The 26426-nt window shown below is 44.3% G+C and overlaps 1 protein-coding gene across 2 annotated transcripts in view; it reads left to right on the forward strand.

The window, feature by feature from the left end:
• Nucleotides 1-16003: 16003 nt before the first annotated feature.
• PGAP2 (post-GPI attachment to proteins 2) overlaps nt 16004-26426 on the forward strand; it is a 187140-nt gene continuing 176717 nt past the window's right edge. Inside the window, exon 1 of one of the 2 annotated variants that reach the window (XM_086933762.1) lies at nt 16004-16338. The gene's annotated coding sequence lies outside the window, so the exon portion shown is untranslated. The remainder of the gene's footprint in view (nt 16339-26426) is intronic. The other variant, XM_086933764.1, reaches the window with a different exon arrangement.

Raw genomic sequence — 26426 nt, forward strand, 5'->3', positions numbered from 1 at the left:
CCCCACATTAGGAGGGAGAATCGGTTGGAAAACCAAGTGGGAAGGGAGGTGTTCCCACCCTTGCCAACCCCACCCCTCAGGTGTCGGTGGGGAGGTGAAGCACAACTCTCAGTCCCCGCCATCTTGCAGATGGGGGGGACCCAGCCAACCCTTAGAGGCCCTGTACCTTTACACACACACACACACGCACACACACTGCCATAGAAGGCTGTGTGTTTTGGTGCAGAACAAAGTGAAGAGTTGACATGTGTGCCATGCCTACAACCCACCGCCCTGGCATAGGTCATTCACCCCTCTAGCTGGGTGCTCTATACCAGTGGTGAGTATACAGGTGCATGAGCCCTGTACCCCTACAGTGTCTAAACCAATTCTTAGACATTATAAGCGCAGTAATGCCATTAAGAGTATATGGTGCTTGGAGGTTGTTAGTATGAACTGATGCCAGTCTGGGATTCAATGAAAAATGTACTCAAAGGGAATCTTAGAGATGCCCCCTGAAAACGACCTAAGTCTAGTGTCCTGGCCACCGGCTGCCACCACCAGACATGTTTCTGGACCCCTGGGGGTCTGAAACAATGCACATCCTGGGATGAGGTGCCAAGCCTCCTCCTCCAGGATGGGCAGGGTCCACGAAGGGGAAGCTTCAAAGGCTTGCTGCCTTTGTGAGCTACCCAGTCCCCTTTGCTGCTTCCAGCAACTGGCTCCCACCGGTTCTTACCCCCACTTTCGGTGGGAAAAGCAGCCGGAAAACCAAGTGAGGAAGGGAAGTGTGCCCACCTTTGCTAACCCCACCCCTCCGGTGGGGGGGCAAGGTGAAGCACAACTCTCCCTGACATCTTGCAGATAGGGAGACCCAGCCAACCAGAGAGAGGCAAATGCCCCCCTCCCACTGGAGGGTGGCATAATAGGGGGTGTACCCAAACCCAAGGAAGGGACATATTGGCCCCAAACTTCACTTACCTGTAACACCCGTAAATCTAGTATGTAGGGGCAACCCTGAACCCTGCCTCCTCAGACAGAACAGACCAGCAGAAGAGAAGAAGAAGGGTCGAAGAAGCCGTGCTGAACTAAGAAGAGGAGGACGTCCACTGACTGGGCATCAGCTTCCCACCTCGAACCTGCTCCGGTGAAATCCCGGTGTGTCCTGCAGCCAGAAGCCTCAAGAACTCGACGAACTGGCCCTGCCTTCCAAAACCAAGACTTTGTCTCCCTTGAGCACCGGATTTCCTCACCCACAGACTCTGGCTCAGGACAAATCCACGAGTCTGCACCACTATGCACCCGACGCCCAGGGCCCAAGTTCGAGAGGCCCAACACCAAGAGGAGACCACCCCGGAGATCCTGACCTGAGATCTGGTGATCTCTGACCTGCCTTGAATCTACATTTGAAGACTGGAGCCCCTTTCTGGAGAATCCCGTGACCGGAGCGGGCAAGGAAATCACAACGCCTAAAGACCCCCCAGCACCTGACGTCCATGGCCTTGGGTGGCTCAATCGACGGTGTCCCAGCATCCCCAGGCATCCCAACGTACCCAGGCAACCCAATGACCAACGAGACCTGTAGAACACGGAACTGCATTTGTAAGATGCAGGAATACAAAGAAAAATAACACAAGACATGCACGCTCTAACAGTCGCGTGTTACAACATAGTTAGCATACAACACATCTCTCCTTTCCCAAAAAAACCCCAAAATATTAGATGGTAAAGTCCTGTAGATACAATGATTCTTTGGATATTCTACCACTGCTAGTAGTAATACAATCATCATGCGTTCCAAAAGAATCTATCATGACTCTTGGATTCACATGAGGACGAACACCCTGGTCAGAAGTATGTTGATAACCTGCAATGAGGGCTTGAGGTTGGTGAATACAAGACTGGGCAACGTTCCAATCATTGACACAAGCATCCAGGGAAGGTACAAACAAGGCATTTTTAGGGGGTTGTTGCAAATTACTTCTAACAATCTTACTTAGGAAATCATTCAAAAGAACCAGGTTCTTTATGGCCCACCTTCATCCATCTTCCAAAAGTACTGATGAACAAGCAACTTTGGTGACTTTGAAAGGGCCATTGAAGTTGAAGTCCACTTTTGATCTTCTTAGTTTCATATTTCTCAACATGACCCATGACCCAACCACAATATGTGGTGTGCACACATTCCATTTCTTATCATGAATATGTTGGTTTTCATTTGTGATTATAAAACTCTAGATTCTACATCATTGAAATTCACAACGTCATCCAATCTGTTAGCTGCCTTATCTTTAAGCCACATGGGACACAAACAAGTGTGAGCTTGTCTACCCCATATCAGTTGAAAGGGAGAAACAATAGTGACAATGTAAGGCATATTATGATACGCCCAAATTTTGTCTTAGAGAAATTTTACAATGTCCTTGTCGCAAGTGAGAGCAGTTTGGGTACCCTCCTTAATCAATCTATTTGTTCTCTCAACAGCCCCATTGGAACGAGGAGAATAGAGGGGAATATTGTAGCGTTTAATACCCCTATTCTTTAAGAAGATCTCCATATCATCTGAAATTAATTGAAGACCATTGTCAGTAACAAGTTCATCAGGGTACCCTTCCAATGAAAAGATCTTATTCAAAAACTTGATGACATCTTGTGTGGATGTCTCTTGTAAAAAGTCATAGTAGATCCACTTAGAAAAATTCTCTATAACAATTATGTACTTGTTATCAAAAGGTGCCGATACCACTGGCCCAGTCAAGTCAATTGCAAGTTTGTGCCAGGAACTCTGGGGTAAAGGTGTGGTGACCAAGGCATTATCGTGGGACTTCCATTGCTTGTTAGACAAAACGCACTCCTTACAGTTGTCTACAAACTTGTCAACACCAGAGTCCATGTAGGGCCACCAGAAGTAGCACCTCAAAGTCTTTTTGGCAGGAGTGGCTCCCCAAATGACCTTTGTGGCTTAATGCAAGAAATTTGGGTCGAGGCTGACTGGGAACCACAATTCTGTCACCCCGCATAAGGATGTCATTTTCAACGGTAAGGTGATCAGCTACTTGACAAAATACAAACAGGTCCCCCTTGAAATTCTTGACATGGGTCAACCTAGATGAACAAATTCCCTCACCTTGCTTAAAACAGTATCATTGCAACAGGTAGTAACCCACTCTCTTTCGGAAATAGTGCCATTACACAGCTGCATCACATCTACATTTGCAACAGTACATTCATTCTCGAATAAGTCAACATTATGAGCTTCATCCAAAGGAATAGGTAAGCGAGATAGGCAGTCAGACTTGGAATTGGTAGCCCCAGGAATGTACATGACATCAAAGTTATACTCTTGTAACTTAGATAGAATTCTGATTAGTCTTGAAGACGCGCCAGACGTTCCTTTCTCCCCCAGCAAATACATCAGCGGCTTATAATCTGTACATAGAATGAAAGCAGTCCCCCATAGATAGGTTTTTAATTTAGTATTAGCCCATGCACACATGAGAGCTTCTCTCTCAATAGTACTATACTTTCATTCTGCTGAAGTTAAAACTCTGGAAGCAAAAGCAACTGTGGTTTCAGATGAACCAACCTTTTGACACAAAACTGCATCAAAACCTACAGCACTTGCGTCTACAGTTATGATACACTTATGTATGTTCACATAAGATTATAGGGCAGGAACATTGGATAGAATTTGTTTTATCTCTTCAAAAACATTCTGTTCCACAGTGCCCCAAGAAAAACTCTCTTTTTTTCTTAGCATTTTCTTTAGTGGTTCCATCAGAGTGGCATACCCATTGACAAATCTAGAATAGTAATCGCTCAACCCTAAAAAGGACCTTAACTCATCTTTGTTAGTAGGTGCAGGTACTTCTTTCAAGGCCTTAACAAGATCCTCTTTAGGCTTAGTACCTTGTGCAGGTATGTGGTGACCTAAATATTCCACATCGTCAGTCAGGAACCTGCACTTATCCTTTGACACCGTCATTCCATGGTTGGACAATATTTTCAACACAGTGTTCAAGATGTAATTGTGTTCATGGATATCTTTGGCGAATATGAGGATGTTGTCTTGGAAAGGAAAAACGCCTGTACATCCTTGAACAAGGAAAACATCAGATTTTGAAATACGCTTGCCGCTGATGCAAGACCAAACGGCATGAGCATACATAAATACAAGAATCAGAGAGGCAACTACAACAGCTTATGACGTACTAATGGCAACATTGCCAAACATGAATGGATGAGACGAAAAGACTGTCTAGTTGTATTTGATCCTTTATTTCATAGTCTTTGTAAAACAATGACTACAGCCAACGTGTTTCGCCTAGATACTGGCGAAACGCATTGGCTGTAGTCATTATTTTACAAAGACTATGAAATAAAGGATCAAATACAACAAGACAGTCTTTTCGTCTCATCCATTCATGCTTGGCAATGTTGCCATTAGTATGTCATAAGCTGTTGTAGTTGCCTCTCTGGTTCTTGTATTTATGTTGAATTATTTGTGATTCTAACTGGTGGCGAACCATTTCTTGAGCTGGGCAACTTTGTTTCTAAGTACTTTCCTTTATAGTATTAACTACACGTGATTGTGCAACAAAAAGGTCCCCTAGCCACCATTGTTGGCATGTGTAGATACTTAAAGGCGCCAAAGGGTATGATGAAAGTGCAAAGAGCTAGAGACTCTTTTTGTTGAGTTTGACTTGATGATACGCTGCTCTGAGATCAATATTGCTGAAGATGGTAGCCCCAGCCAGGGTAGAAATGATCTCATTAATTTTAGGAAGGGGATAGCAATCAATTAAAATAGTCTTGTTCAGAGCACGTAAGTCAGGACACAAACACATTTTTCCATCCTTTTTTTGGCGATAACCACAGCACTGATCCATTCAGCAGCATTGACAGGCTCAATAATCTTATCTGCACACAACTGATCTACGTGCAGTCTCAGATCTTGCCTGATAGAAAGAAAACATATCTGACTTTATGTTTGACAGGAATGGCACCAGGTTTCAATACAATCTCGTATTCGAAATCCATATCTGTACCAATTTTGTCAGAAAACACCTGAGAATATTTTTGCAGAATGTCATCAATTCCTAAAGAAGTGTTCTCAACAATCATAACTGGCACGGTGGTACCTGGTCGTAGAACGATGCCAAGTTTCCCTGGTCTATCCAGTCCATGATATCACATCCATTCACAGCTATCTTTGTGCAAATGGATCTGCCAGAGAAATCTAGAACAGCCACAAAATACCCTTTGGTAAGGATCTCAGACTTGACCGTAAGCTATAGCTTTAATGTCAGGTGTTTCAAGTGGCTTATTACACCAAAGCAATTTAAAAGTGTCTTCAGAAAGCATCGTTACAGGTGAACCTGAGTCCACCATGATTTGTAAGCACACTGTACCAATGGAAACCTTGCAACATGGACCATTTTCCTTAGCAATATTTGCAACATCCTGTTTAATTACTACAGTGGTAGCATCAGTAAGTTTGGTCTCGAAGTTTAAAATCTTGATATTGTTAACACTTCCATCACTCTCATAAGTAACTTGCTGACAGACATCAGGCACACAATTCACTAGAACCACATTAAGAGCAGAACTCCTGCATACCTTCATGAAATGACCTAATTTCCTACACTTATTGCACCTCTTCCCCATAGCAGGACGACTTGAATAAGTGGTTAAAAGAGGCGCACCTGTAACAGGCATTGGTTTTGTTGACCTTATTACTCCTAATATTTTTTACAGCATTCACCTCTGTACTGTTTGCATTGCTAATCATGGTGGATGCAGTGAAGGCTTGCGTTAAGGCTTCAACAGAGGAAACAGAACGTTCAATGCCTTGAACAATTTTTACGGTTTGTTCTAGGGTAGGATTAGTACAGCATAAAATATGTTCCTGTACTTTCTTTGAATAACAACGAAGTACAACCTGATCCCTTAAGTATTGATCACTAGCATTTTCAAAACCGGCTAAAATGTGCAAGCTGGCTACATATTGTTCAATGCTCTCTTCAGGAGATTGTTTCCTGGAATAAACTGCTCTAACACAACATTGGGTTCAGTAGTAAATAGTTATTCAAGTATTTTCTAAGCTTCTACAAAAACATTCCAGGCTTCACCAGCAGCTTCTCCCCCGGGAGCAGGGATCACGGGTAGATTGTCAAAATCTTTTGCCTTCCGTGCAGAAAAACCATATAAGATTGCTTGTTTCCTTGTTGGACTGTACTCTACACCGTCTATAGCCACTAAATAGTTCTTAAATATTTTGAACCAATGTTTCCACTCTAGATTAGAATTCCCAGGACTATCTAGAAATTTAGGAGGTTGTTGGTGTGAATTACTTCCTCCAGATATGGTGTGAAGGGCTATGGCAGTCAAAGTACTGATAGACAATACTTACAAATGAAGAGTAGATGCAAAATACTGGCTTATACAGTCATAGTTTAGTTATTTGTTATACTTAACCCAAAGCAGCATCCATAGGTTCAGTAGGTGAGGAGAGAGAAACTACAGCTCGCTGCACATGTACCACAAGGCAAGGATCTTAAAATGTGGCAAGCGCGTGAATACCCCGGCACTGTGCACCAACAGAGACGGAAGTGATTGAAAAGCCGTTCCGTGCACAGACGGGAAAATGAGGAGCAGTCAACCAATGAGGCAAACAGAATGAACAGCTGTTCCGTTTGGTCTCCAAGGAGAATGGCGGTTGAAGAAGTGCCTACGTACAGAAACAACCCTGATGAATCGTCAGCAGATTAGGGACAATCAGTGGCACAGTATGCTCCGCCTAAACAGGTAGCTAGGTGGCCACGGATACGAAGCGGCCGCAGAACGTCAAGTGAGGTGGGCTACAGCAGCAATGGTGGCTTGATTCAGCTTGAAGAAATAGGCAAAACAGGTCTGATTCACAAATCTCGATGCCAAAAAGGTGTTGCATGGAAGAAAGAAATCCAGGAAAACAGGTGCGTTTTCAAGCGAAATCTTTTAATCATTGAAATTTATTTCTATTTAGGGGGTTTTGTAAAGCGCTTGGTGACGCACAGCGGCGTGTCCCCGCGCTGAGGAGCAGATACTTACTGGAACCTACAGAAGCGGAATACCTTACTGTACGAATAGTGCAGTTTTAAGCTTGGCTCTAAAGATTAGTTCTGATGGTTCTAGTCGCAATGCCATGGGTAGTTTGTTCCATCTAGAAGCTGCAAGGTACCTAAAGGATCTTCCGCCCATCCGTGCTCTAGACACCTTGGGGATAGCCAGGAGTCCTGAGCCGGAAGATCTCAGGGAGCGGGATGGCTCGTAAGACGTCCGCAGTCCTTTCAAAGGCAGAGGAGACCTCCCATTGATGATCCGATGGCACGTGCATAGTGCTTTGAATTCTACCCTGCTTCTGATCGGGAGCCAATGCAAAGACCGGAGGGCCGCTGAGGATGCGGCTCTTCTGGGTAGTCTAAGCACTAGTCGGGCAGCGGCATTCTGTAAGACCTGTAGGCGACTCAAATTCTTCTCCAAGGTCCCTAAATAGAGAAGATTGCCATAGTCCATCTTTGATGTGACTAGTTCATGCACCAGGGTTTGACGGGCTCTCACAGGTAAAAACTTCAATGCCTTCCTGAGACTTTTGAGGGTCCCGAAGCATGATCCGACCACCCGATTGATCTGGGGGCCAAAGGTCAGGTCAGTATCAAACCAGATGCCCAAGTTCTTTGCTTTCTGGCACGGCATGGGTGTTGGACCTAGGCATGGCGGCCACCATGCCGACGTCCACGCCGATTGGCCTCCCCCCACGACCAGCACCTCGTCTTGCCTCCGTTGAGCTTGAGACAATTGTCGGAAATGCAGCTTATACATCGAGCCCATCCTTCAACGACCTCTGTGTACGCAGCGCCGTTGCTGAATGGCGTTACAAACGACTGAAACAGCAATGAGACCTGCAGAACGTGGAACGGCATTTGTAGGATGCAGGAATACAAAGAAAAATAACATGAGACATGCACAGTCTAACAGTTGCGTGCTACAACATAGTTAGCATACAGTAAAGACTCTCTAGGGAAAGGTTAGTCTCATCTTCTTTTGTTTGGGGAGGTTTGTGTAAGAAAGTGCCCTCTTTTTGCATGGTTGCCCTCACTTTTTGCCAAACTGCTGATGTACTTTGACTGAGTGCGCCCTGGGTTCCTGCAAAACAGGTTCCCAGGGCCTATGTTCTTTCCCTAATCAGCATTAAGACAAAACCCGATTGGCAGGCTGTGTGTTTTGGTGCAGAACAAAGTGACGAGTCGACATGGCACACATCCCTGCATGCCAGGCCTTCAACCCACTGCCCTGACGTAGGTCAGCCACCCCTCTAGTTGGGTGCACTATACCAGTGGTGAGGGTACAGGTGCATGAGCCCTGCACCCCTACATTGTCTAAACCAATTCTTAGAAATTGTAAGTGCAGCAATGCCATTAAGAGTATATGGTGCTGGGAGGTTGTCAGTACGAACTCCACAGCACCATAATGGCATTACTGAAAACTGGGAGGTTTAGTATCAAACTTCTCAGCACATTAAACCAACACTGATGACAGTGTAGGATTTAAAGGTAAATTTACTCAGAGGGTATCTTAGAGATGCCCCCTAAAAATGACCCAACTTAGTGTCCTGGCTGAGTGGCTGCTCACCACCTGCCACCACCAGACATGTTTCTGGATCCCTGGGTTGAGAGCCTGCTGCTCTCGGGGGTCTGAAACAATGCACATCCTGGAACGAGGTGCCAAGCCTCCTCAGCCAAGATGGAGAGGGTCCACGAAGAGGAAGCTTCAAAGGCTTGCCGCCTTTGTGAGCTACCCCATCCCTTTGCTGCTCCAAGCAACCTGCTCCCACCGGTCCTGACCCCCACTTTGGGAGGGAGAATCGGCAGGAAAATCAAATGAGGAAGGGAGGTGTGCCCACCTTTGCCAACCCCACCCATCAGGTGAAGCACAACTCTCAGTCCTCACCATCTTGCAGATGGGGGGAACCAGCCAACCAGAGAGGCATATGCCCCCCTCCCACTGGTGGGTGGCATAATAGGGGATGTACCCACCCCAAGGAAGGGACCCATTGGTCCCAATCTTTACTTACTTGTAACGCCCCTTAATCTAGGACTTAGGGACAACCCTGAACCTTGCCTCCTCAGACAAAAATCGATCAGAAGAGAAGAGGAAGGACTGAAGAAGCCATGCTGAACTAAGAAGAGGAGGCCACCCACTGACTTGGCCCCAGCCTTACCGGACTGACCCCACCTCAAACCTGCTCCAGCAAATCCCAGTGTGTCCTGCAGCCAGCAGCCTAGCCTTAAGAACCAGAAGGACCTGCCCTACCTTCCAAAACCAAGACTTTGTCTATTGTGAGCCCTGGATTTGCTCACTCACAGACTCTGGCCAAATCTGTGAGTCTGCCCCACTCTGCACCCGTCGCCCACAGCCTGAGTTCGAGTGGCCCAACACCACGAGGAGTTCTCCCCAGCGATCTGGACCTGAGATCTGGTAATCTCTGACCTGCCAAACATTTCCAATCGAAGCCTGCAGTCCCTTTCAGGAGGATCCCCCTGACTGCGACCGGAGCTGGTAAGGAAAACCCGACACCTAAAGACACCCCTGCAACTGATGTTCAACACCCTTGGGTGGCCCAACTGACAGTGTCCCAGCATCCCCACTTACCTCTCCAACCGTTGGTCACCTCCAGAATATCATCATACCAAGCCTGAAGTCTTCGTTGGAACTGCAGAATCCCCTTTGATATCAACAGGACACTCGATGCCAAAACAGCAGCCTGCACCAAGCTGCCGCTGCAGGGGTGCTAACTCAGATGCCCCTTTGTCCTGAGCCTAACACTAGGAGCTTTGCTCCCACAACCTTGTGGCCTACTTGTGAGCAGCCACCAAACGGAAGCCCCCTATCCCCTACTGCATAACATTGGGCCTAAGCACTCTGCAACTAGCCGCCCTAGTGCAGCTGAGGGTGTTCTAAGAGTGCATCCTTGACTTTGAGAGAACACTGGTTCTAACCCCAGAATACCAATTTATACAAACAAATACTTATCTGCAAACCGTTAACTTAATTTCCTCCCATGGGATTGCATTGACTGCTTTTTTTTAAAAATTGTTCTGTGTGGAGTTGGTTTGTATGAAACATTGAAAAACTACATATACACTAAAAGTGAATTACTTACCTTTTGTCTAGGAGGTATCTCAGTGAGATATCAAGGCATATCACACTGATTAGCAAAAGTAATCTGAAAAGTAATCTAAAAAGTAACATACACAGTAATCTGTAAAGTAACTAAAAAGTAATTTTGAACTGTTGATTTACCTGTAATTCAACCAACTGCATTTGAACCTGTATTCAACTGTAAAACACTGCATAAGATTTTGCATAGTATTATTTCACATACCTGCACCAGGCTTGGCTTGTTTCTAGAAATAAAATAACTAAATTATATTTTTGATCGAGTTGATCTGAGTTCATTCTTTGAGTGTGTGACTTCATTTCTTGCCTGAGTGTGTGCAACAAATGCTTAACACTATCCTCTGATAAATCCTTATTGCTCCCCAACACTACCACAAATAGAGAGTAAAGTGCTCTCTACTTTTACCTCTGCCTGCCGTTGGGAATCCACTGAACTCTGTGCACACTATACATCATTTTGGTATAGTATATACAGAGCCAGCTTCCTACGCTGCTTCATAGCACATTGTGCTTCAGTGGAAGGATTATAACTAGGGGCACTTGAATTAAGTGATTAAGCAGCTATAGCATTTTCTGTGTAATTATGGATTTGCCACATTTGCCACTTAGTTCTTCATCTACTGAATAATAAACACATTTTAAGGGAAAAAAAACAGTTTCTAGCTCAGTCAGTTTAAAAGTTAAAAAAAAATTGGTGACACGTGTTCCTGTGAATTGGAGGGCCCTTTTCAAATGTTGACTGGTCATCTTTCAGTTGTTATTGCTGTATTTGATTGTTAAACGGATACGAATGAGGTGAAACTTTTTCCCAGACTGGGATGACAATGTTATAACGTGACAAAATAATAAAACAATGCCATCGGAAAAGTTGCATCATTTGTCTTTTCTTAGTAGTCAACTGTCCCATAATTTGGTCCTCTTTACCGCATAATTCCAACGGCAGTAATTACAATTTATAAACTGCAAGTAACAAACTGAGGTCTAAGCAGTTACCCATTGACCTGTCTACATAAAATACAAATCTTTTATATGCATGCTACACCTTGTGTTTGCAGCCAGCATATAAACCCATTTTGCTAAATTATTGATGAGTTAAACCTAACTAGACAAAACACAGATCTCTCCAGCAAGTACAAGCTACAAGTACATAAAATAAACTGGGCAAGATTTAATGAAATTGTAATCGGCCAGGTTGAGTTGTAAATGGCCAAAACACCTGATCTGGCCTTGCAGCAAGAACTTTCAGCCTTTGTGCATTCCCCCACTCCCTCCCAATATGGCCTAAATGTGAAGTCCTAGTGGAGGAGGGGGCAAGTGAAAGGTGAATGACATAGCTTCACTTCTGGTATGCACTGGCCCCATGGGGGCCGTGGTGATAGGCCACAACAACACCTGGCCACTTCGCACACTGCAGGCAGTTGACAGAAACTCCCAATAAAAAACAGGCCCCTGCAGTCACATAAGCACTGGCCCATCGGCTCATGCCTGTTGCTCGCATAGGCAATCTGACCCATGCCGTATTATATATATGGACTTGAAGGTAGTGTTAATCCCTGCCAATTATCTACTAGGGACTTATAGGGTAGGTTATGCCAATCATAGGTGTACCCTACACATAGTATGACCTAATGACTGTGCGTGTGTGTTTTCACTGTGCTTTTAAGATAACACTGGCCCTGGTTAGACAAAGTTCAGAGCCGGTTAGAATCAGTTACCACCAGAACCGGCAGCAAAAAATGGGGGTGCACAGGGCACACAGAATGACTTTACAATAGAGGGTTACTGCTTTTGTCATCGAGATTATTTTGTTACTGTGCAGTTCATAAGTTACAATCATAATCTAGCACAGTGAACTATTCACTGCCATGAAAGAGCTGCATGTAAACTGCTTAGTACAAGTTAGTAAGTTATGGTTTTTCCCAGTCTTTCAATATCCCGATGTTGCTAAAAAGATTTGTTTGGGTAGAAATAAATTCTTATTATTAAAGTCAATGCTAACCACTATGGTATGTTCTGAATCCTGAGTTTCTCGAGACCAAGCCTTTATGAATAAAAGCACTCTTAAAAAATGCCTACCAGTATGGATGACGTGAATCCTACATATTGAAGTCCCCTTTGCCTTATGTCAAATTTTCCATACACTGATTTACACATGTATAATTCATTGTCTCTATATGTGTGCGATGTAAAGTGCTCCGACAACATACACCGGTATAACAGGTGCTAAAAAAGAAATTAAATACATGTGACAGAGGGACTATGGAGAAATGAGAGGCACTGTTGCAGGGTGATAGTGAGGAAATCATTGAAGAGCCCCAACAAAGATTGCTGTATCCTGGTGTACAGTAAGGCCATTGTTTACTATGCTTTAAAAGCTAATTCAATTAAATATATGATGACAAATGTGTTGTAGAATGCATCATTCTTTCTTGGGTGGAGAGCCCCTCAAAACCCCACTTTGCATGTTTTTCAATATTAAATAACATCTTCAGTAATTCGAGTATTTGTTTGGTATGTCCTTGTTTGTGTAGTTTATACAAATAACAGTTTTAATGTTTGACATTTAAATAGTACAAATTGCTTGCGGGTCCCCGGCTTTCAGTAGTAACTCACTGAGGATCCTAAGGAGTCATAGTTGGGAACTTCCGATGTAAGGTCTTTCCTATGATTTCATGGTCAGGTTAAAGGCCAGTTGATGTCACTTCCTGTGATGTTAGAAGTGTGCAAATTAGCATATTTAAACCTGAAAATACCCACCTCTTTTTTGGTCACAGACTGTAGGTAATGTAGTCAATCCCCTTTCTTGCATGAAGTTAATATTGTCTAAAACGATAGCAATCTGAAATCACTGAGAGCAAACAATCAGGGTTTTATCAAAAACATTAAATAACAAATGCGTTATGTATAAATATGCCCTTTAGTTTGGTGTGCGTGCAAATCTTGCATTGCCGATCCCTGGTGAGTTGCACTACTCCTGCTGAAACAAGGCCAATGGAGGTATCAATGGGTGAGGACTGACCTCAAGGGTCCTGTGACCTTAGTGACTGAGTCACTGTTGCTCTAGGGTGTGCTGCTTTGTAGTCCTGCCTGCAAGAAGACTGGAGGTGAACTTCAATATCGATTTTAGCGGACAGGCCTTCAAGGTGCAAAGACACTAGGGCTTCTGCAAAGACACTAGGGCTTCTAAGGTCTAGCTAGGGCTTCTAAGTTCTACCATGGGAATGTGCTCCCTCAGGAGAGTGGACTGGGTGACTGTTTATCAAGGCTGAACCTGGTTTTTCAGTACCAAATTCGGCAGCTCAAGAGTAGTTCCACATCCTTTCCCCCAATGAATACCATACTGTCCCACTGAGCGACACTCGCACTGCTAAAACCCAATTGTACACCTGGATGTGACTCAATTCAAATTATGCACAAAAGTAATATGCTGCCTGGAAAAAAAGTAACTTCCAGGAAAAAGCAAACTCTGATATGGAATGCAAGATTAAGTAAAGCAAGTGAAATGTAAGAAGAACAACATTAACACTTTTACACTCATTATTCAGAAATCAAGAGTGTTTTTGCCTGAAACATAAAGCACCACTACAGATCCCGGGAGGAACCAGTATCACTGTCCATCGCTTATATCCTTATGAACTGTGAGCATTATGGTTTAAAAAGACCACATTCCTGAACACAGAGCCGTGGAACGAATTTTATGCACCTAAAATAAGGAAAAAAGCGGGTAAGGATCACATTAATCGGTTTCCACTCCACCCATCAACCAGGTATTGCAGTACCTACAGGAATGGTGCACTTCCCCACCCGGGGAAAACAATGTATTGTAATGATGAAAGATGCGCAGTCAGGGTCTTGTAGGTACACAAGTATATTTATTCTTAGTTACAGGAAGATGTTCAGTTCCAATTAATGCCCCACCAGGAGCAGCCTCCAGGCTGCTCAGCCATCCAGATCAACTGACACTCCACTCATACAAACACACTCCAACATTCTACATGACCTCATCACAAGCTGAGCAGGTAGGCAGAGAACTACTGTAAGGAGAGTGCAGCAGGTAAAAGGAAGACTACAACACAATGCTGTTCTAAGAAACAGAAAAAAACAAAAGTATTGCTTCGCTGGCAAACACTGTAAAGTGGAACTACTGTGTTTGGGTGTTAATAAAACCAATCTGGCCACTTTGTGAATGCTCTGTAATGCTTTAGTTATTTACTTTTCGTATTTTGAACCGTTTTTTCTCTCCGTCCCGAGGCTGCACTTTGGAAGAGAAAAATGTCAGAAACACTTCCAACTAAAGTGTTTCTTTCTTTTTTGCATCCATTTCACAAGGGAACGAATGAAGTAAAGTAGAAGAAACAGATGGTGAGAGACATTTATTGAAGCATAGTTTCAGCGAGAGAGAGAGACGGAAAGAGAGGGGGCAGCTGACAGCGGCAGAGCAGGAAAAGTGGACATTTTGACCACTAAATTAATCCTATGGTAATACCCTTGCACCTAAAGACCCACCACAACAGCAACAGAAGCAAGCTGCACGATCGGCCACCAACCAGTCCTGGCTGCCCCCGACTCCTCCTCTCAGCTCCACAGCACTCACAATTCGCTGCACGCCCGCATCAAGCGGCAAATCGAATTATTTTTATTTTATTTTAAAAAGATGACAGGCCTGCTCCTCGTCAGTTCATTCTCTCTGTAGGCGGGCCAGTAACAAGAAGCAGGGCCGTCACAAGTAGCGCGTTTGAGCTATGAATGATTGACGCCCTAAGTTGTTTTTTCCCCCACAAATGGGAAAAATGTCGCCCATTTGTGCGGTAAACAGCCCAATCTGGCAACACTGCCGCCCAGGCCCCTTTTATTGGCAGAAGCCATGTCACTCGTGAAGCCTGTGCTGGATGGGTGTGGGGCGAGCGTGACAGCCAGACAGCCCTAGGGGAAAACGCTAGAACGAGTCCAACGGGACTGTACACAACCTTTTCAATGGTGCGAATTGAAAAGCCTACTTGAAATGGTAATTTCTTTACCAGATTACAAAATCAGCTGTCCCTTACCAAAAGCCGTACGGTAAAGCTGGAAAAAAGGTAAGAGAATAGATTGTTATTGACTATTTATTAGCGTAACAAAACGTACAATGCAATGTTAGGAAAAAGACATTTATCTATATGAATATAATCCAAATTTTAAAACTTGAAAAAGGTTCAGTCGTGTAACGATTACGAAAACGCATGACCTTTTTATAATACAAAATGAATGCTTCTGTTTTTCACACAGAGTTAACGCTTCCATTCATAAGTTAAGCTCTCAAGCAGGGGCATCCTGGCAGGAAGAAGCCGCAAGCGAAGACCCTGGTGCCCCGGAAACAAGGCAGCTGTCAATTGGATGGGCGGTGCAATAGGAGGAGGAAGGCGTTAACTACTCTTATCTGCGAGCGTGTGCTAAAGGCGGCCATCTTCAAGTGGAGAGTTTTCTCGTACGTTGTCCCAGTAAATAAAGGTAACTCATTTAAAAAAAACTATTCAAATCAAAAGTACAATCATAAATATTTCGCAAACATTTAATAGCTACAAATATAAAATTAGTTCACAGCAGTGAGACATGCAACTATATTTTGTAGCCCCTTCTATGAAGCTCTGTGAGTTTCTTTAATAAAGTTGACCTTTGAATTGCTGGGCAGCAGCTGCCCTTATAACGTTACTAGGTCTTCAACGATTTGACCAGCATGTCCTTGTATTCACAAGCCTCAGCCTAAGATGGCCGCCCTGGTCTCCCACCCGCCGCTGTGCGCCCAAGACGGCTCGGCACACAGCGCTTCAGGTTTGAACGCCCTGCGCCAGGGAGGCGGCTGGGAGTGGGGACTGTGGGTGGACACAGAGTGCTGCCTCGGCGGGGGCGTGGGCGGCCAGGGTGTGCCGCTCACTGCCACTCCCGGGAGGAAGCCCTCCCACCTGGGCCACTCCCCGCACCACGGAAGTCGTGGAGGGCGGAGTCACTGAAGTCAATGGATATTAACCCAGCTTGCTTGGGAGCATGTTGCAGGAATGCTTGGAGGGCGATCAGCTGACACCTGTGAATTCACCTGGGCTGCTTGGAGCGTGAAGTGATTTCACTCACCTGTAGACCTTCTGGACACACTGGGCGACTAGCCAGGTAGGTGGAGATAGGATGAGGAGGAAGTAAATTATCACTCTGCACTCCACTTGAGGGAACCATTTGAGGCATGTATCTGAAAAGTTGTGTCACTCCAGGGCTTTAAGTGGGATGTAAAAACTGTGGGGGGTCTCTCAAAGGGGCGTTGCCAATGTAATTAGGGGCGTGGCTTAAAATACCTAAACTAAAAATCTGTGCTTAGCATAGTGTGCCTCCCGACTTGTATTTTGCTGTTTCTGTCTTTGCATCTAGATATGTGATACAACAAGTAACATCACACCTACAACAAGTCAGGACTATTGGATTTGTCAATGGCTGTTCGTTGCATAGATAAATAAGCAGCAACTATGGCTTGTATATAATATTGAAAAAGCTTACACTTAAAGCCCTGATGACACCACGACAATGTTGCTGCTCCTGAGTTTCAGTAAGTGAAGGGAAATCCAGAGAGAAAATTACTCTCCTTAAAGGATTTTCCTTCCCCTACAACACTCACCTGGCATGATGTCATGTCGTAACTTCTCCACTAGTGGGACACATCGATGTGCCTGCTGTCACTGCAGTCTGGAAAAAACAGACCGTCCGGGCCAGGGCACAAAACAGAGCCCGATAGAGACCCGTTTTGAGGAACCCTTTAACCACATGCGCGCTGCTCTGATTCTTCTGGAATGCTGACTTTTTAAAAAACCCATTGTTCATGACGAGCTGGGCTCGTCATCAGTGTTTGAGGAGGCTACACCATGACGAGCCCAGCTCGTCATCAGCCTCGAAGGGGTTAACCCCTTCTGCGCTGATGACGAGCCCAGGCTCGTCATGCAGCACGGTGCTCGTGTGCTGGTGACGAGCCTGGGCTCGTCATGAGCCGTGGAACGCTCATACGCGGGGATAATTCCCCCGCTGTGCTGAGCGTTCCATTGCGCGGGCGGGCTCATGACGAGCCCAGGCTCGTCACCAGCACACGAGCACCGTGCTGCATGACGAGCCTGAGCTCGTCATCAGCACCGCGGTGTCGTGCGCGGCCCACCTCCCCCCCGCACCACGGGGGAATTAGCCCTACGTCGAAGGGGGTAAAAAACTGCTGGTGCTCAGCACCTCTGAGACCCGGCCCTCTGAAAGCCCTGCATCACTTTATGGCCTCAAAAATAAGAGCAGTTGGGCATTGGCTGGATCTGGTGTCTCTAACCTTTTCTGTATTGTATTGAAACATTTATTTAGCGCTTACTACCGCTATGTACGGCACTGAAGCGCCTGCCTACATGGGTAGCATGCTATATGTATGTTCTGTAAGGTGCGTGGTTAGAAGTGTGTTGCTTTTGTTTTGGTCCTATTAAATGTAAATTGATACTTGTATAGCGCACTACTCACCCGCAAGGGTCTCAAGGCGCTTGTACGAATACCACTGTGGAACCCATCCTGGCTTTCCCTGTGAGGCGTCCACTCCTGGGCACCCCCAAGGCGGAGGCCAGGCATCCTTAGCGTTGTGGGGGCCGTTGTGGAGATTAAGCAAGCTATTGCCCAGAGTTGCAGAGTGGGACTCCATGATTGGAATAGGCACGAGGCGAGAATTATCAAGTCCGTGGAATTTTGAGCCCAAGACCCGCCGAGGCAGGGCATTGAACCCTGGTCCCGGGCTAGACCTCTGCATCAGGGTCTGCCGCTCTAACCATTGAGCCACACTTTTCCACTTCTCTCTTATGTGGGAAGTGTTTCGATGTATACCATAAATGGACCCTCAGAGCTCTTCAAACGTACCTGCTTATGGAAATCCATAAATGGTGTGTCTCTCACACTTTTCTTTTGTCCCACTTCTAAGCGCTACATTCCATAACACTATAACCGCACCTCGGTGGTCATCACACACAACATAAGTTAATTATGTTTAATGAAAATCCGACAGAGCTACTAAAACTATTAGTATGGCACTAGTGACCACATCAGACAAGATTATCTTAGTGTCCACCCCATGCAAGAGAATGACTACATGATAGCATAGATGTAGTGTCAATGGCACCAAAGTAATAAGTCTCCCCATCGCTTCATGATTTATTGCTCAATAGTCCGCTTTAAATATATTGTGGAAATCCAACCATTTTTCTATCACCATCAGTCTGGGAGTTCTAAAACTGTACACACTTTCATCTTGGTACACACTTTTCGGTTTTGGCGTAAATATATATTAATTCAACTCACCAAAAACATTTAATTTAGTAGGCTGGGCTTCACAAAGGAGATATTTTTGCAGATAGTGGAGAGCTGTCAGTAGCTCACGACTTACACACCGGAGAAGACTGGGCTAGATGTTTTGGAATTTGCTGCAGTAGGAAGGTAGTATGCCAACCAGTAATTTCATAATGTGCAGCACTCATTCCTTCCCGCCTGAGCCTCTGTGTCTTCAATGCCATCTTCTGCAAGCGATAAGTTGCATGCTTCCGTTGACCACTTCAGCCAGTTATTGCTTTTTATCAAACTGAGCTGTGCTGGGATTTATTAGACCATCATTGTAATGCCATACATGAAATTACCAATCTCAGAACAGTGATTTTTATCTAAAGAACCACAACATGGAGCCCATTTGCAGTTTCTGATCAGTGTCACCAGGCAGCATATGCTGGGTAGGAATGTGAGTTCGTTGTACATCTAGTGGAGCCGTTGCCACCTCTACAGACCAGACTCATCAGAGTGGCTTTTGGTGATGCTGGTGTCCTGATCCTGGTACAGAGACAAGGACTGGAGGTTTGTGAGGACTAGGGTGACCAACCGTCCGTAACTTTCACGTACGTTCCGTGATTTGGACCTTATGTCTATTGTCCATGACGATCCCTTTTACGGACTCCTTTTGTCTGTGATTTTGGGCATTGGGGAACAGCACTGTTCCCCTGCGAGAAGCCTCAGCTCCCCGATGGTGCCGCCTTGCACTAATCCTCTGAGCACAAGATCAGCCCCACCCCACCCATTGTTATTCTGTATGCCGTTGATTGTCACATACAAAATGGGAACGTGTCAGCCTGGGCTGTTACAGCATGTGGTGAGCCTCCACCATCCTCTGTCTAGGGCAGGGCATTCTGTCAGATGAAAGAAATGAATACTGAAAATTGTGCGGGGAGCACTCCTATTTTAACAAGTGTTGGGCTTGGAATGAATTCTAGTAAAGCTTATTGTGCTATGCCCTTCAGTGCCTGACATGAAAAACTAACTCCACTACGGGCCCAGCTGAGTGAGGCTTGCACAATGTGTGCACAACTATGAAAATTATATGTGAAAGATCTCTCCATGTATACAATAAATGACAGACAATGATATTTCGGGTTCAATTATCTTTTGAAACAGTCAATATTCCATAGAACATTATCATCCACGAAGTGGTCATTTCAAAATAAAACAGAATCTTTTTGACACAAAATGAATTTTCAATCATTCTTTGTAACAATATGCGTTGTTGCATTCCATGCATCTTCATGTCAAATAGTAAGCATTATGCCCAATGCATTTTGGGACATGAGTCCCTTCTTCAGGGGCCAATCTTGATGCGAGACGTAAATGCCCAAAAGTCAAAAGTATGTCTGGTGATACTCCCAGATACGCGCCGTCCAGCCTCTCCTTCAATGTGACCAAGACAAATCTGGAATTACACAAAGTCCAAATCCTCATGACGCTTAGGCAGAGGAGACTCTTTGACATAGTTTTCATAGTTGTGCACGCCTTGTCCCAGCCTCGCTCATTAGCTGGGCCTTTAGTGGAGATGAAAGAAATGTACATAACAAATGTCCAAAAAAAACGCCCATGCTGCTATGTGCCAGTTCATGAAATGAAGCCGGCGAAAGAGGTTATAAATCTTTCACAGTCTTGTCATTTCAGAGCGGAAGCTTTTTCAATATTATATACTACGAAGCCATAGTTGCTGCTTTTATATTTTATGCAACTAACGCCCATTGACAAAGCCAATAGTCCGGGCTTGTTGTAGGTGTAATGTATCATATATCTGGATGCAATAACAGAAGTAGCCGAATAGTAGTCGAGCAGCAGACTATGCTAAGCACACATTTCTAGCTTATCTGTTTTAAGCCAGTCCTTAATGACATTGGACACACACTTTGGAGATACCCCCAAGTTTTTTTTCAACCCACTTAAGGCCCTGGAAACAACACCTCATTTCCTGGTACTGTGCATCGTGTTCTTGATGGGCCTCTTCTGGCTGCAACTCTGCAGACAAAAGCTCAGTTCAAGATTAATGTGAAAAGATGGGTGAGTAAGTAAGTGATGGAATGGGTGAATGGCTGGATAGATTTGTGAAATGGTGAATGGATGAGTGAGAGGATGAATGAATGGATAGATAATGAGAGAAAGGATGGATGAGTGAGTGGAAGAATAGATGAGGGTAGATAGATGGATGTATTCCTGTAAGGCTAGATGGATAGGCAAAGGGGTGACTTAATGGATGGATGAGTGAAAGGGTGAATGTAAGGATGGACAAGTGAGTGAAAGGTAGGGTAGATGGAAAAAAGGATGGATAGCTGAGTGAAAGGGTGGGTGGGTGGATGAGAGGATGGATAGATGAGTGAAAAAATGGCTGAGTGATAGGGCTAACAGATAGATTCATTAGTGGACGAGTAGATGGATGGCTGAAGGGTGGAAGAAAGGATGGATGGCTAGGTGAAAGGACACTGGATAGAGAAAGGGAGGATGGATGAGTGGATGAGTGCAAGTATGGATGGATGATTGGCAGAATGGATGAATGAATGGATGAGTGAAAAGAAGAATGTAAAGATGGATGAGTGAAAGAATGCATAAATGAGTAAAAGGAAGGGTGGAGAGCTGGAAGAAAGGATGGATGGATGCGTGAAAGGATGAATGGGTGGACAGATGAGTGACTGGGTGGGTGGATGTATGAGTAAGTGAAAGGATGGCTGGATGGGTGAAAGGGTAAATAGTTGGATAGATCGATGAGTGGAAGGATAGATTGGGTGAAAGGGTGGATGGATGATGGATGGATGAGTAAAATGATGGATGGAAGGATAGATGATGAATAGGTTTGCAAATGGTTGAATAGGTTTGGATATGGATGGCCACACAGATGGAAGGACTGAATAAATGATTAAAGACTAAATGATGGACGAAAGAATTAACAGATGACAGAATGTAAATGTGAAATGGTGGATATCAGGGGTTTGATGGAAGGATGAATGGCTAGATCCTTGGACAAGAGAGCTCTTCTGGGGAAAGATGTGATGACTGACTTTGCTTTCTTGGTGCGATAAGAGCTCTAGTTCAAAGTGGGAGGTATTTTACTTTTCTGGCTACTTCCTTGCCTATGGGTGACTATTCTGTATTTGATGTGTGGGATCTATACATCATCCATATGACATTGTGAGTGACACCCAACTGCTACTTGAATGTTACACTAGTAATTGTAAATGTCTGCATGTTTTGTTTTAGGTGTAAGGTTTTAGGGAGAGCCTCATAGTGCCCTGAGCTGTGCTTGAGATGTATATTGTGTTTGTTTATTTTTGGCGCCTTGCCTATTGCTACAATGTAATAGTCCATCGACAGTGCCTTCTTTAAGAAAGCAAAAATAACCGATAATGGACAGAATGCTGAATTAATCAAACGTTCACCCCAGTCACATATCTTGGTTAAATCCATCATTTTTTTGCATGCCACGTCTTCCGGTTTAGACCCAGCCTTATGCAAAACAGTCTTGACCCTGCTCCCATTGGGAACAGTCCAGCCCGAACTGCCCGGCCAGGTCCTCCCTGTTTTGTCTTTTGCTTTCTGTAAGAAAGCTGCAGGGAAAAGCACCTTTGTGACGTCCGTCAGCTAGTGCAACTCTCTGTAAAGCCCCTATAATCAAAGTTAGATTCCATATTTTAAGTTCCACTTGCTGAAACACCCATAATGCGTTCCCTATAGTGGGTTCTTCACAGCAATCCTCCCTTTAGTTCACCTATGTGTGCCCCTTTACATCTCACAATGGCACTCAAGTATGAGATGCTAGTAACAAAGTCTATCCGAGCAGATCATTAGGGCCACTTCTCTCACCAAACATGCCTGCTCAGGACCATGAGTTGTAAGCAAAATATCAGACTGAACAACCCAGTGCAGTAATCATATAGATTATTATCAAAAGAAATACCACAAAAAGCCCTGCACAGTTGCTCAAAGCTGTGCTCCCACCGAAAAACCATGACATGCACGATTGTTTCAACCTAATATAAACCTATTGTGACTTGTACTTAAGTGGTTGTCTATTTATTTACTTAAATACTATTGTGCAACCTCCTCTGATGTGTCTGTAAAACGTACCTTTTGTCCCGAAGTTTTGTTCTGAATTTTGAATATGCTGTGCTGAATTTTGACCCTTTGTCCTGAATTTTACACTTATCGTCCTGAATTTGCACCCATGCCAGTTGGTCACCCTAGTGAGGACCATGCACCCACTGTCCATCGTTAACGGGATGCACGATGTCAGTGGCTCTATCGCCTGTCTGTCATGCAGTTTAGGTTGTAGAGGGTTGGCTGGAACTCCATGCCCTCCCCATGCCTACCAGTTTTATATAGTTCAGATGAAGAACGATTTGGGTCACAATAAAGGACGCACCAGTTCCACATCAAAATACATGATTTAGAATTCTGTTTTCATAGAGGAAATGAGAGTATGCAAACGGATAATTCAGTTTCTTTAAATTGAGACTGCCCACTTAAAAGGGAATGCATGCTATGTATGTTATTTCAATGCTTGTCCGTTTTTCTGTAATACAATTTAGCCTTTTTACGGGCACTCTGTTTGGCATCCTTGGAGATCGAGGCATTGAAATTAAACTGGGTGCTCCCTTCAAAGTGCACATTTCAGAAGCAGTGATTAGGTGAAGCCCATTTCTCTTTTCTGTGTAAACTGTGGACCATGTTTCAAGGAGTTTCCTTTACTGAAGAACAGAGCACCTTGTGCTGATGTTGGCAAACACACCCAGCTCGATACATTTACCCACATTTTCCTTGTTGGATTAAACAGGACCAACATTTTCTTCGTTACCATGGGCTCTCTGCGGAAAATGTTCTTATATGTTGTATCCCTGATTTGTTTATGAATTTTGCCTCTCCCTGTTTGCCTTTCTGATTCTGTGGTAAGAGGAGTGCATCTTCAAATCTAACACTTTTGAACTCCTTTATTTAAAGTAGTGAGGCAGGTAACTCTTCACTTTATGGTTTAAATCAATTTATTTATTCACACGTGCACAGAATGGAAATACATTTGTATGCAAGTTATTTCTTAGTCTCTGCCGTAGATCCTTTTTCCTGCTCAGACGTGTGTGTTTTCAAGAGAAATAAGAAGGAAAATGGAACAAAAATAACACTAACATTAACTCAAAAACAAACCCCTCTCACTTCCGCCGTCTCAACCCTCCCTCCCCTAGTACTCTGTATAAGCTTCTTGTATGTCAACCGTGGTGAGATGACGCTAATCTGATTATGTGCTATATATAGGAGAGCCTACTCCGACTCAGACGAAGAATAAGTAGGTACTTGGGGCAGATAAGTTCCCTGAGTTCGATGGACAAAATGGCAAGGAATGGTTTCCAGATTTCATAAAAATTAGACTTAGTAATCGTGAATGTGGTGGACATACTTTCCGTCCCTAGTATAGGCCAGAGTTGGTGGAGCCAGCCAACATGTGTGGGGGTATTTGCAGCCCCTTCAGTGGGCGAGGATGTTTTGTAGTACAGCCCCTAATGCTAGTCCTATCTGTTTCCCCTTTTGTGATTTAAGTGGATATGTTAAGGGTTTGGGCAAGCCTAGCACTGCATTTTTTCTTCTTTTGAAAACATTTTTATTGACATTTATTTATAGTACATTTAACACCATTTTTAATGCAAGTGATATTGTCTTACAAGCAAGATCGCGCAAACGTGCTCTACTTTGACCTTAGAGTGTAGAGTCCTAGAGCGTAAGTGCCCCCACTCAGTCTTTCAGCTGGCGACAGTCCCTAGAGGTCTGTGTCCAATTATAACTAACAAGCCTGCAGAATGGGAGCTGCGCCTTGCTGAAATTGCGGTATGCGTCTGTTTCCCCCTTGCACGTTGTAAGCCTAGGACTGCATACACCGGGAAGCAGTGTATCTGTGTATCGACTTCATCTAAGCTCTTGGCCCAATAAGTTGTTATATGTGGGCATTCCCATAGGCAGCGTACCTAAGGATCCACATCCACGCCAGCAGCCGGGGCTGCGTTCCGGATTTCCTTTGAGGCGTACTGGTGTCAAATACCAATAGGTTGCAATCTTAGTGGCTGCTTCTATGCTGGTTGTGTTTTGTGCCATCTGCCTACCTCTGTAGTAGATTTCTCCCCAATCTTTCACAGACAGTTCTTTTCCTAGTTCTATAGCTCACCTCCCTTGGCTGGTTGTGGGGTGTAGAGAAGTTGGCTGGCCCAGCAGGGCATAGAGTTCAGAAACTGAGCGTCCGTCTGAGGTTTTAGTAATTACCCACTTCTCGTATCTGGTTAGGTGCCGACTGACCGCCGGTCTATTAATTGGATGCAGTAGCCAATGCCTCACTTGGAGGTAACGCAGCCTTTCAGACTCCGGGATATTATACTGTGATCGTAATTGTGGTAAGGACCTCTTCTTTCGTAGAAGCGGCACAGACACCTTAACCATTTTCAGTGGTTCCACTGGTGTACGTGCATGTCAGATGAGTTGACAGTAGTTCTCTATGTAGTGTGCATTATTTCCTTTTTTAATCCATTCATAGGTACCTACAACTGTGGAAGTTGCTTTTTATCTCTCTCTTAGCTGGAACCATATAACTGTGTCACTGAACTTGGTTGTGATACTGTACCACAACATTCCTGTGAGAATTGTGTTAAATCTGGGGATATATGGGGCTACATTTTCCTGGCAGGCATTTTTTGTACCCTACTTTTTAGATCCACTATGTGCCTGTTCACCAAGCTATTAGTAAATGTCCCTCAAGACTCTATGCTACGCTTCCTCATTATTTACATTTATAAACCTCTCTTGAACATAGCTTCCTTCACCTTTTGGTCATGTCTTTTTCAGTTTTTTCTTTCTCTCTCTGTCTCTCCCCTTCCCCTTCTCTGTCTCTCTTGCTCACCCCTCTTTCTCTTACTTAGCTCTCCCCCCCTCCAACTTAGTCTAAGCTTGTGTGACATACAGCCTCTCTGCCTTATTATACTTAATGGTTAAATAATGGTTAATCCTACACCTGACTTCTTGTTCTTTTATCCCTTTGTACACTGCCACATCTAAAGCATTACTACACGAATCTTCTCCCCTTTTTGTAATTTTATTTTTCCTTCTACCAGCAACTTTTGTATTTACTTGGACAGCATAATTAATCTCTCCACCTGTGTGGTAACTCTACTCGTTATCATCTGTTGAAAATGCTTAAAATTAGCCCCTCCAGTCATCTTCCTCGCTATCATGATCAGTGCATGACCTTAGTAAGGTGTATTATTGCAATAATTTCTTTTATGCCTAGCCCTTTCTAACCTATTGATAAAGACCTAACTTTTGACATCTACACCCTTCTTCATCTCCCAAGAGCCATTTCTTTCTACAGACCATAGGCAGACTGAGCTACTGGGTAATGAGTGGAAAGAGAGTGCGCAGACCCAGTTTGATGGTATTTGCTTTAGAAAAGTTAGTGGGTACTACGGAAGGGCATAGCTTCTTTGATGACTTGTTCATCTTTATTGAAAGGGAAGTACCAGACTGAAAGATTAAGGGGAATGGGCTTGAAAACAAAAGATAGTGATGTAAGAACCCATAGTGACATGTGTCCGTTAGAACTTGCATCAGGAACAATAAACATGAGACAAGAAACAGAAGAGTCACAAACGTGGAAATATTAAGACCCTGACTCACAGCCTCTTGTATTGTCAGTTTGGGCCCCATATCTATCGCACCAAGATAACTTCAGTGATAAAGCGGACATGTGTTAGGTTGAAGTTGAAATATTATGGCTAGTGTGAAGGGTTCCAAGAACAATCCCCTTTTCTCTATGAAACACCATCTCTGTTTGAACCACATGACCCATAGCTACTAAGGCCAGGGGAAGGCTGTGTCTGCCACAG

The sequence above is a fragment of the Lissotriton vulgaris genome, chromosome 8 (genome assembly GCF_964263255.1).
Source record: "Lissotriton vulgaris chromosome 8, aLisVul1.2, whole genome shotgun sequence".
NCBI lineage: Eukaryota > Metazoa > Chordata > Amphibia > Caudata > Salamandridae > Lissotriton > Lissotriton vulgaris.